A 13,334-nucleotide genomic window follows, 5' to 3' on the forward strand; every position below is an offset into this window, starting at 1 on the left:
TTTCTAAAGTATTAATAAGAGCATAAATTTTACCAAAGGTTGAAAAGGGAAATTGTGACTAGGGTTTACCACAGAAATCATTCAATCACTTAATACAACTCTCTCGATAGACCCTCCTACACCCAGGGTCAACTTGAGGGTTTCATGTTGATAATTCCCACCTAACGCCCCCTCAGCTCTCACATTCCTTCTGTTAAGCAGAGTGGATGGCAAAGATCTCCATTTCGTCTTCTACTCAAAGAGGGCCAACCAAAGCCCATTTCTGCAAGCAGGTCCTTCCTCATAAAGATATGCTTAAACCAGTGCCCAGACATTAAAACCCCTATTTGTCTATTACCAAAAAATGATTCCTGTTTCAAACAGGGTCATTCTTTCTTGCCACCACCCAGGGATGAGGAAGAGACTTCATGGCCCCTTAGCCCTGATGTGTCCTTATCTCATCCTTCATTTTATTTCTTTTTTTCTGGCCGGAAACCAGTTAAACTCTTCTCTAGCCCACGAAATTCTGAGACACAAACTTCATCCACTTGCAGTGTCTGCCAAAGGCACCTTCCCATTACTTGTTCCCTTGGCCCAGACATGAAGCATTAAATATCTCCTTCTAGAAGTGTCTTTTATTTAATTATTTGTAAAGTGTAATCTTGATTTCATTTTATTTCTTAACAGCATTATTGAAATATAATTGATATACATTAAAAACTGCATGCTTAAGGTTGAGCATTTAATGAGTGGGACATATTTCATACACCCATGACCATCCCCACAATCAAGGAGGTAAAAATAACCATCACCTCAGACAGTTTTCTTGTGTTGCTTTGTTCATGTATATATGTGATACCTCTGTCCCCAGTACTAAGAACCCTTAACATGAGACTGAAGCACTTAACAAATTGCTGAAAGTGCAACAGCACGTTATCAACTCCAAGCATGGCGTGCCTTGTCTCTAGAACTTTTTCTTTTTTAAATTTTTGCATCATTGAAACTTTATGCTCCTTGAGCACTATAAGTCCTCCTTCTCTTCTCTGCCCTTGGCAATCACCATTCTCTGTTTCTGTGAGTTTGACTATATTAGCTAGTTCATGTAAGTGAAAGTATGCAAAATTTGTCCTTCTGTGACTGGCTTATTTCACTTAGCATCATGTCCTCCGGGCTCATTCATGTTGTTGCAAATGGGAGGATTTTCTTCTGTTTAAAGGCTGAATCATATTTCATGCTGTTTTCTTAATTCCTCCTTTGTGGACAGGACATTTGGGTTGTTTCCATATCTTGTCTATTGTGAATCGTGCTATAATAGACCTGGGAATGCAGCTATCTCTTTGTAATTTGTTTTCAATTCTTTTAGATGTATACCCAGGACTGGATTGTTGGATCATATGGTAATTTTATTTTTAATCTTTTTCCGGAACCTCCGTTCTGTGTCATTTACATGACTGCCATTAATGTACAAGGATTCAAATTTCTCCACGTCCTTGTCAATACTCTATCTACATTTCTATATCTATGTCTGTGTAGTCATCCTGACTGGCGTGAGGGGATATCTCATTGTGGTTTTGATTTCCATTTTCCTGCTGACTGGTGATAGCATTTGCTTTGAATCAAAGGATTCTCCTGTGAACTTGGGTGCTAGAGCTTGTCGCCCTTCTGGCTGGCTCATTCTTTTTCCCTTCAATTCTTCCTATCCATAAAGCATAAGTGAGTGCTGAGAATATTTTCTTTTTCCTCATCCCAGCTATTCTATGTGGGAAATATTCTCTGCAACATCCCTGTTCAAAGCATCTCCATTATTAAATTAAGGGGAGAAGCCCTTTCCTTTCATCTCTGCACTTCAAAGCAAAGCCTGAGCAACCACAGACTCACAAGGATAATGTCACTTCGTTATGGAATGTCATTGAAACCTGTCTCTAAAGAGCTAGAATGACTCTTGTGCTTTAATTTATATTTAAATATTTTAGTTCATATATTTTTCCCTAATTGGTACAACCTGGATAGAATTTGATTTCAATTTTTTATTTTGATGCTGTAGATTCTGATAAGAAAGATATTAATGTAAAATAAGTTTAAAGCAATTACTTCTTTTTCCTGGATTAATAAAAGTTCATGAAAACATTCTTGTTTGCTGTTTCTTTGTTTTCTGAGATGGGCTCTCACTATGTTGCCCAGGCTGGGCTTAGACTTGTGAGCTTAAATCATGCTCCTGCCTCAGCCTCCTGGGTAGTTGGGACCACAGGTTTGTGCCATCATGCCCAGCTCATGAAAAAAATTTTGATAATTAAAATAAATAAAATTTCTTTGTATTTCTTGCTCATAACTCTGAACAGACAATGATGTGGGTTTGCCTCTATAAAATGGAAAAACGTGTTTTGCATTCAAGGGATGGTTACATCTCCAATTTAGGGCTGGACTGAAATGTGAAGGTTTTGATGGATTTAAATGCAGGTAAGGACTGGGTATTCTTAGGCAACAACAGTGAGACATCCCATGAGTATGTAAAATTGTGTACCTTAAGGCCTGTTGGATCCCATAGTTTAGCGTAACCTATTATAAATTTGATGAAGAGCAGGGCATGGTGATACACGCCTATAATTCCAGTTACTCTGGAGGCTGAGTATGGAGGATCATAAGTCTGAGGCTGGGCAACTTAGTGAGACCCTGTCTCAAAACTTAAAAAAATAATATTTAAATGTTATGGGTAGAGATGTAAATCATCCCTGGGTTCAATCCCCACTACTGTGAAAAAAAAAAAAAAAGAATTATCAGGAGCAGCCCTTACATACCTCAGCTATTTTACAAAAGAGCTGAAAGAGAGAGAAGAATCTAAGGCATCTAGATTTGTCATAAGTACATTACATTGTCAGAAACCCAAATATGGAGGGTCATATGATTTTTCCTCTCCTTTTTAGTGTGTGAGTGTGTGTGTGTTGGGGGGTGTACAAGGAATGAAATTCATGGGTGCTCTATCATTGAGCTAACCCCCAGCCCTTTTAAAAAATCTTTTCTTTTTCAGAGTAACAGGGATGTGTTTATTGAAAGGATAGGAAAGGGGAAGGGGACACTCTCAAGTGAGACAGTGGGTCCTCTCAGAGAGGAGAGGGACCCCCTTTTATTTTCTTTATCTTGAGACAGGATCTCACTTAAGTTGCCCAGGTTGTATTAGAATTTGTGGTCTTCCTGCCTCAGCCTCCCAGGTATCTAGGATTACAGATGTGCTATCATGCCCAGGGCCAGATGAATATTTTAATTGTAATTTTGAGTCAACAAAAGTCACAAAAGTGAACATGGTTCAAATATGAAGCATATACAAGCTGCAAGAATGAAGCTCTGCACAATGTCTAAGTCAGCTGTCCGAGGTGGCTTTATTCTCCACAGCTGTAGGAGTTAGAGAAAATTCTATTTGACAAGCAAATCCGTGTGGGATTTATAGTGGTAGATTAAGCAACAAGAGACCAATGAGTTCACATATAACTCAAATGAACAAACTGAATTTCCTATATTAGACTTTTTTTGACATAGGTGACAAATAAAATTTTTCATAACAAGCATGTTTATGTAAACAATTAAATTCTCAACAATACTTAGAGTCATCTAAATATCTCTTGACATACTTTGTTTCTTCTCACTAACTCTGAGAGTAAAAGCAAGGAGATCGATTGGAATGCTGTGGATTTCAAGTGACAAAAATTCCTAATTCAAACTCATTTAAACAATAAGAAAATTGGGTTGGGGTTGTAGCTCAGTGGTAGAGAGCTTGCCTAGCATGTGTGAGGCACTGGGTTCAATCCTTAGCAACACATGAAAATAACTAAATAAAATAAAGGTGTGTGTCCATCTACAACTAAAAAAAAATTTTAAAAAAATATATGAAAATTTGTTCTTTCATAGATCAAGAAGCTCAAAGGCAGAATGAACTACAACCATAATAAATTATTGATCTGATATAATTTGTTTTTGTGAATCTTTTTTCTTTTCTTCTTGCCACCAACCTTATTTTCGGGCTGAGAGTGAGATGGCTACTGTAGTTCCAGGTCACATCTCAACGGAGCAAAGTGCAGAGACAGAAAGGTTGTTTTTTTCTTCTTTTTTAGTCCCAAGGAAACTCCCCACCCCCCATTACAACAACACTTCTCATTTCTTAATGTCATAGTTGGATTATGCTCAGCCCTAAGTCAATCGCTGTGAAGAGGAAAAGGTACAGATAGGTATGATTGGTTCAGACCAAATAGGATTTCCTTCTGGAGAAAGTAAGGGTTGACATCCCTTGAATCACAGGAGAGAGGGATGGGCAATTGTAGAACGCTGAAGAACGCTAAGAAACAAAGTGATGGATGTTGGGTAGAAAACAATATTTGCCACAACCTACCCCTTTGTTTATCTCCACATACACTGAAAGAAAGATCATGCCGTTGTAGAAATCATTCACATCCTCCTTCAGGGGAGGTACTCGGGAATCTCATGAATTAACACTACCCAAGCTCCAGGATTTCTGGGGTGATATTCATTCTTCTCTATCTGTGATGTCATTTGTTTTTCCTGTCCCAATGATGGGCTACAATAAAAAGTCTGATCTAGAAAGGGCAAGAGCAGCAAACAAGCCCCAGGTCCCTGTCCATAACACATACCTTATCCAACAGCACAGGAGTGGGGAGACTCTTGCCTGGGAGAGGAATGAGCTCTTTAGTCAGCATGTTGGCCTGGACCTACATCCACTCTTTTCAGGGAATACCCTTTATCCTGTACTTCATGGTCCATGGCTCTGCCACCTAAGATAATCTCCCTGTTTATTTTTCTTAGAACTGGGTAGCAATATGTTAAAATGAGTTCAGAGGATTGGGCTGACTGATTCCGTAATTTAACATTGGCTACTAATAGCAGCCTACTTTCTGGCACTGAATTTTGAAGCAGCGAACTTTTTTGGTTGAAATCAGCTTTGGCTCACTTAAATACAAAAGAAACTTATTATGAGATTGCTTACAGAATTTCTGAGAAGCTTGGAGAACATACCTCTAGACAAAGACCCAAACCACACCAATGATGTGGTCAATTTAGGCTGACACTGCCATACTATCACCAAACCCTACAGGCCTTGGTTTATGTGACACCGCATGTGTCACTGAACAGAGGTAGCATGGCATTGCTACTGTCTTCTGAAAACAATCTTGATGCAACTGCCATTGCATCCAGAGATGGTTTTCTGCCACCCCTATTGTGTACATTAGTAGTTCTCCATTCAAATTTTAGGAAGGGGGCTTCTGATTGACTGAGGATAAGACACGTGTCCATGTTTGGCTGCAAAGAAAGCTAGAAAATTGATAATCTGGAACTTTTAACTCATACTGGGAGACTGATTCTGCTTCCTACCAAGACTCACAAGGTCAAATTTTTCCTGAATATAGGAAGGGGTTCAGATGCTGGGCAGCCAAAAGAATGACAAAAGTTCATTTTGATTTTTAACCACAGTAATGAGGATCAGAGCGTGCAGACTTTAATTTTAAAGACCTTTGCTCCACCTGGCTAATCTCCAAAATTACTGTTTATTCTTAGTACTTCTGTGGTCATGAGAATTTATAAATAGTTTCTAAACAACTTTTTCTTATCTTTCTGAGAAAGCAATTTCATCACAGTATTTAAATTTTCTAAGAATTTAAATTCTCTAAGCCTAGCTTCAACTTTACTTAGTTATGAGCTGGCTAATTGGGTTGGAGAAGCCCAAGCGTTTTCTACCTGTAGAAGACTCTTCCTGAGAAGAATATTCCAAAGTACTGACTGGAAGGACTTATGCCCGGTTCCTGGGGTTAAATTAGAGCCAGGGGAATACCACGGTTCAACAAGCAGATATTTACCAATATTCATGTTTTCAATTTTATACTTCACCCTGTCCTCCAACTTCAGTTGAAGTAACCCTGATCTAATTCTCTACATGATAAGCTTATGATTTCCTTTTAGATAGAATAGTATCTTTCTAGATATCAGAAACCCAGGGATGCAATTTTTCCATTTGAAGATTTTCAACTAATTACCCTGTTTTTGACCCTATGTTGACCTCTGTTTTCTATGATAACCTGTGCTTCAAGATTTTGAATGTCTCAGGAGAGGCCAATCAGTTTGATTCTTAAATTTTTCATTCCATGGAAACATATATTGAAGTTTTCTCTTCTTGGCCAAGGTAGTTACTATCCCTCCATTGGGTCATTTGTGGTTCTATTTTTAGTGTCTGTTTTTCCTCTTGATCTAATTTCTTAGTATGTCTGGTGGTTTTTAATGGAATGCCAGACATTGCATATAAAAAACTCTAGCAGTTCTGGATAATATTATTTCCTCCAAAAAAAGAATTTGTGTTAGTTTGCTTTAGAAGATAAATTAGGACCAGATTGCTGTAATCCAGTCAGAGACTGAGCTAATTCAAGACTAGATTTTAGTCTCTACATGGTATGATTTATTCCCTTTTTACATTATTCCATACAGTATAATGCTGCATATATATTATATATAAATTTAAAGATTTCATTTTAAAGTACATAATGTAATATAATCATCTCTTGTATGATTTTTAAAAATGAACGGATGAGAACTTTATAAACTTAACGCTTCTAAAATTGTGTATATTACTTTCTAGGGGTAGGAAAAAATATACCATGGGAAAATAGTGATAAACTATATATAGCACTTACGTGGTACTTTATCCTGAAGATCAAATTTTACTCACAGATTATGAACAATGAAATTGTTTTTTCATTAAACAAATTACTATTTTGTTTGATGCTGGAGATTGAACACAGGGCCTCACAAGGGCTAAGCATTTGTTCTATCATACAGCTAGTCCCAAACTTCCAGTATATTAATGATGGAATGCAATATTAATTAACTCTCTAACTCATAAGTTGATTTTTCATTTCTGGTGGAATGTTTAATTTCCTGTTCCTCAGGAGTTCCTCATTGTCTTTGAACTTCAGGGGAAAGTTTGAGAAACACTGATTCTATCTAATTTTCTTCCTTCTCCATCTATATTCCTCTGATTATTAAGAAAATTCATAACATATCATAATGGATATTCAGTAAAAAACAATCCCATTAGTTTATTTATCCATTTATTTAAACACTCTATTTCATGATTTATGATTTAATTATTACTCTTTTGTTTACTTTTGCTTTCTAGTTTTTCTTGTCTTTATATATCAAATATATTCATGTGTACTCATTGTTTGCTGCTTTATAGTCCTTTTAGGAAGTAGTTGGGGCATAATTTTATATCTATACATACATAAGTATATATTTGCCTAGCTATCCTATTAATTTACCTTTCAGCTATTTTTGTAAGCTGATTTTTTTTCCTTCAAAGACCGTGATGTGATTCATTAATTTTGTGTAATAGGCTTATTAAATCACTGGAAAATCAACCTAATTTAATACTAGTGGGTTAGATGATTTACACGAGAAAAGCTAGGGTTTTGAAAAAACTACTTAAGGGGCTGGGGTTGTAATTCAGCAGCAGAGCGCTTGTCTCACTCGTGCAAGGCCCTAGGTTCGATCCTCAACACCACATACAAATAATAAATAAATAAATAATAAAGTTTTTAAAAAGTTGTTAAAAAAAACTATTTAAATAAAATTGTATTGCTGTACTTCAAAGTGTGTAAAACACTTTAAGATACAACAAAAACCAGTTTTCTGCATTTGGTCTCAGGAAATTAGTATTTCTTTAAAACCTAAAAGAGGCTAAAAACAAACCAACATTTATAAAGGATATTTTTAGAAACATTTATATATACGGACTACATGATAGCAGGATGATGTAAAAACATTTTTGTAGAGTAAGAATGTCCTATCATGTCTCCTGAGTGGCAGAAGGAATATGGCAATCCAACTCATAAAAATATTTTTGCTATCTTATTACCTCCATATTGAATAACTTATTCAGCTCATCTGATTTTGTTGGAGTTCAGAGAGACTCATTTTAGTTGGAAAAACGAAGAGAACTTTTAAACTTATTTCTCAGATTGGCATCCTACCCCCCTTTATTTGCAGTACTAAGGATTGAACCCAGGGCTCTAAGTACTGTACCACTGATCTTACACCTCTAGCTTTTTAATTTATTTTTAAATTTTTAGACAAGATCTTGCTATGTTGCTAAGCTGGCCTCAAAATTTCAATTCTCTGGTCTCAGCTTCCCGAGGAGCTCGGATTACAGATATGCACCACCTACCTGCTCAGCCATTTTTTTTTTTTTTTTCCCGGTACTGGGAATTAAACCCAAGGGTACAACTTGACCACTGAACTACATCCATGTCTCCTTGTATGTATTTTTTATTTTGAGACAAGATCTCACAAAGTTGCCCAGGCTAGCCTCAAACTTGTGATCCTTTTAATTCAGCTTCCCAAAATGCTAGGATTACAGGAGTGTGCCATCATGGCATATGGTTCTTGTTTTGTTTTGGTTTTTTGGTACCAGGGATTCAACCCAGGGGTGCTTAACCACTGAGCCACATCCCCAGCCCATTTTTATATTTTATTAGAGAAAGAGTCTCGCTGAGTTGCTTAGGGCCTTGCTAAATTGCTAAGGCTGGATTTGAAATTGCAATCCTCCTGCCCCAGCCTCCCAAATCACTAGGATTACAGGCATGTGCCACCAGGCCTGGTGGTATATGGTTTTTGATGAAAGAAATCTGACAACCTGGGGAGTCATTTTTTTTCTTTTTAGTTATACATGACAGTAGAGTATATTTTGACGTATTTATATAGGCATGGAGTACATATTATTCTAATTGGGATCCCAGTCTTGTGATTGTACATGATGTGGAGATTCACTGTGGTATATTTATATTGGCACATAAGAAAGATATATCAGATTCATTCCACTGTCTTTCCTATTCTTATGCTTCCCTTCATTTCTAGAAAGTCATTTGTAATAAAAAGGAATTCATAAGTAAACTAAATAAATGAGGAATCATCGCACTCAGGTTTATAGCATAGAAAAAGTTACTGGCATAACAAAATACAATGTTATGCTTTTAAAAAATATGTGTGATTGAGCATTAAATTTTCTCGGTAAAAAACATAATATAGAAAAATCTGAGTTTGAATCTTCAGTCTTGAACAATTAACTTAAATTCCTTGAGACAACAATTTATTCATTGTTATAGTGCTGTATGTCATAATTGTGAGCGTATGCAATAACAGAAGTCTTCATAAAGATGCAAAACTAAGGAGACTTTTTCCTGAGAGATAATATATTTGATGCCCTTAAATATCTATTATTTAAACTTTGATTCTTCTATGGATGCTAGTGCTCCTCAGGGACTAGTTGAGATCCCCGTTCTCTGTATTCCCACGTTAGAAAATTCATTTTGGTTGTGTGTTAGGAGAGGTCCTTGTGTTACTGTCACGGGCATCTACGTGGCAGTGAAGCTTGGGAACATTTGTCCAGCCCTCATTAGGTGCTGGGCACTCTGCTAAGGGCTTTTAAACCTTATCTTACTAAATTTACACAACCACTCACTAGTGGCACCAACAGTTATCTTGGGAGGTCTTTTGTATCCACTAAATCTCCACCAGGACCTCAAAATAAACAATCTAAGTCGAGAGCAAAACCAGCTCTCAAGACAGCGCCTCACATCTCTGTCCAACCATCCGGCTGCTCCTAAGTCCTTGCTGTATAGAAATTCTGGGACAAGTATGTAATAATCATCACCCACAGGAACCTGCAAGGTGATACCGTGTGCTCAAGGAGTCACACAACTTGGAAGGGGCAGAGCTGGGGTCTAAGCCCAGGATGTCTCACTACAGAGACCCTAATCTTCATTTCCTTGCTATACTGAAGAAAGCTGGTGAAGTCAGCAGCCCAGGAAGGACCCTGGAAATTTCACTTACTGGTCTTGTGTAGAAGCATTGCTTTTCTACTGACTGTGCTATGTTCCCAGTCCCCTAAATGTATCATAAACTGAGATTCTCCTACTTCTACACAGAGCAATCATACAATCTCAACCTCCCATACCATGGGAGCCTCTCTAGAATGTGTTCTGTGTCGAATTATGTTAAAAGGGATCCCTAAACTAAATTAAAAATTGGATTGGCACCCTCAGAATTTGAATGAAACATCCCTTAAACAGCAAAACTTCTTTCTTAATTATTTTATTTTATTTTATTTTTGGTACCGGGGATTGAACCCAGGGGCACTCAACCACCGAACCACATCTTCAGCCCCTTTTATTTTTTTTTAATTTGAGACAAGTTCTTGTTAAGTTGCTTAGGGTCACACTAAGTGGCTGAGGCTGGCCTTGAACTTGTGATCCTCCTGCCTCGGCCTCCTGAGTCACTGTGATTATAGGCATGCATCACGGAGCCTGGCTTCTTTCTTAATTTAAATGAAGACCATCCATTCATTTTTTTGAGCACACATGTATTGAGACCTGCTATGATCTAGACCCTATTCTAGGCACTGAGGATACAGTACAGCAGAGAAAAGACAGGGTACTAGTGGTTGTGGGGCTCATTTTCCAAAAGAGAGATACAGATCATAAACCAAATAAGTAATTAAACAAAAGAGTGTCACATGCTCTGCAGAGAATTAGAAATGGGGCACATGAAAGCAGATAGATGGCCAGATAAGATGACCTCTCTATTAGGGTTAGAGGGGTGATGTAGTGAGACAGAGTTAGTTGGGAGGAGATGGAGAAAAGGTCTTGAGGGCCATGGTCAACAGTGTGGTTTTATCCTAATAGCCCACTGACCTCAACGCCAAGGTCAGTTAGGTTCACTGTCTGGACATTTACTTTGTCTCTTCTGCCATTCTCTCTTCTTTCCTCCTTCCACCCTGGTCTTCAGTCTATTAGTATGTGCTGTTGCTCATGGAGGCTTATGACTTTTTATTTGTTACTTATATATTTTTGGAGAGTTTGGGGAATGAAGCCAGGGCCTTATGCATGCTTGGGAAACATTGTACATTTCCAGACCATAACTTTTCATTTTAGAAGATGTTCATTTTCTTTTTCTTTTTTGGTACTGGGTTTGAATACCCAAGGGTGCTTTACCACTGAATTACATCCCCAGTCCCCCACCTTTTTTTTAAGACAGAATATTGATAAATTGCTGAAGGTTACACTAAGTTGCTAAGGCTGACCTTGTGATCCTCCTGCCCCAGCCTCCAGAGATGCTGGGATTACAGGCGTGTACCACTGTACCTGGTTTAGATGATGATGATATGGTTGCCTTGGGGAAAACTCAGCAATAATAAAGTTATTCTTAAATTTTTTATGATACTTTTAATAATTGACCCAACATCTTTTCTGCTACTAATAGGAAGAAAAATGTGCACTCTGAGCAAAGGGTTGGTTTGAGGAGGATCAATCGTTTTTGCATGTGTGTGTCTAAGGATTTAGATGGAGAATGTTTCTGGGGAACCCAGATCCAGAAAGAGAACATGGAAACAACTTCTGGATTTCTGTGACCTTGGGTAAGCCCTTTACTTATGAGCCTTGATGAGATTTCCTTACATGAAAAAAACATGATGATCCTCCTTAAGTGCCTATAGTAGAGCCCAAAACACAAGTATCATTAGGATATCTTACATTCTTTATTAGTTTTCTGGGGCGGCCATAATAAAGTACCTCAAACTGAGTAATTTAAACAATAGCAATTATTTGGTGTCTCATAATTCTGGAGGCCAGAAATCCAAAATCAAGGTGTCAACAAGTGTGGTTCCTGAGGGCAAAACAAGAGGAGGATCTTCTCCAAGGCTCTCCCTTGGCTTATGGATGGCCATCTTCTCCCTGTGTCTGTTCCCCTTGTCTCCCCACTATGTGTGTCAAAAATGTATCCAAATTTCTCCTCTTGATGAGGATAATAGTGGTATTGGATTAGGGTTCATTCAGTGGCAGCATGACTTCCTGTTAACTAATTACATCGGTATAGATGCTATTGTCACTTTCTGAGGTACATAATTTCAACATGAATTTTGCAGGGACACAATTCAGTCCATAACATCCATATAGGACTTTGTGTTCCATATTTAATTGTATAATCATAATTGTGTGTGTGTGTGTATGTGTGTGCCAGGGATTGAACTCAGGGGCGCATAACCACTGAGCCACATCTACAGCCTTCTTATGTTTTATTTTGAGACAAGTTCTTGTTAAGTTCTTCAGGACCTTGCTAAATTGGTGAGGCTGACTTTGAACTCACAATCCTCCTGCCTTAGCCTCTCAAGTCCCTGGGATTATAGGTATGCAACCCCACACCAGGCTTAATTGTGTAATCTTTAACATATTCTTAAATCTTCCAAAATGCTAGTGTAAAAGGCAAATGCTTTTATTTAATTTTTTTTTTCTTTTTTGGTACCAGGGATTGAACCCAGGGGTGCTTTACCACTGAGCCACATCCCCAGACCTTTTTATTTTGAGACAGAGTCTCCCTAAGTTGCTTAGGGCCTTGCTCAATTGCTGAGGCTGGATTTGAGCTCAACATCCTCCTGCCTCAGTCTCTTTGGCCACTGAGTGACAAGCTCTATTAGGTTAAGTATTTACCCAAAATGTTATGGCAGGCTGGGTATGATGGCACACACGTGTAATTCCAGCAACCCCAGAGGCTGAGGAAGGAAGATCACAAGTTCAAAGCCATCCTTAGCAATTTAGCAAGGCCTTAATCTACTTAGTGAAACCTGTCTCAAAATCTAAAAAATCTTAAAAAGGGCTGGGATATGGCTCAGGGGTCAAAACCCTCTGGTTCAATTTTCTGTTCCAAAAGAAAAACAAAAAACAAACGTTATGCTCTTTAAATGAATTGAAGTTTAGGTATATCTAGTTGAGGAAAAAACTGAAGGGGGAAAAAACCCTGTTTCTACATTAAGGAACTAGGGGAGATGAGCATGGCAGATGGATTCTGCACTGGCACATGTTGAGAGTAGCTTTCTGCTTTCCCTCTGCTGAGTGGCCTCCATTAACTCTCATGGTCAAGGTGCTTGAAGCTCTTTGATCTCCTATCTTACAAAATTCATCTCTCCTCTCCCAGGCTGTCTGCTTTTAGTAGACATCTGTTAACCTTACAAAAACAGCTGTTCTGGTCCCAGCCAAAGTGACCAATGTTAATCCATTCCAGTGCACTGACTAAACTTTTGAACACAATGGCTGATTAATTTTTCTTTTTCTTCTTAAGAGTTTTGTGGATGTTCTTTGAATCCACATTTATAAATCTAACCCATAGCTCACATCGAATGAACATAACATAAACAATCTGGGGACAATTTTAGAAATAGAATACTTTCTTTTATGAGAATATTAGAAACAAAACCTTAGCCAAGGTGTTGGGCCTCACCTCAACCTCACCCTTCACGGTTTCCCTCAAGCATT

The sequence above is a fragment of the Marmota monax genome, unplaced genomic scaffold (genome assembly GCF_021218885.2).
Source record: "Marmota monax isolate L192 unplaced genomic scaffold, Marmota_monax_Labrador192_F-V1.1 WCK01_AAM20220418_F8-fsc00051, whole genome shotgun sequence".
NCBI lineage: Eukaryota > Metazoa > Chordata > Mammalia > Rodentia > Sciuridae > Marmota > Marmota monax.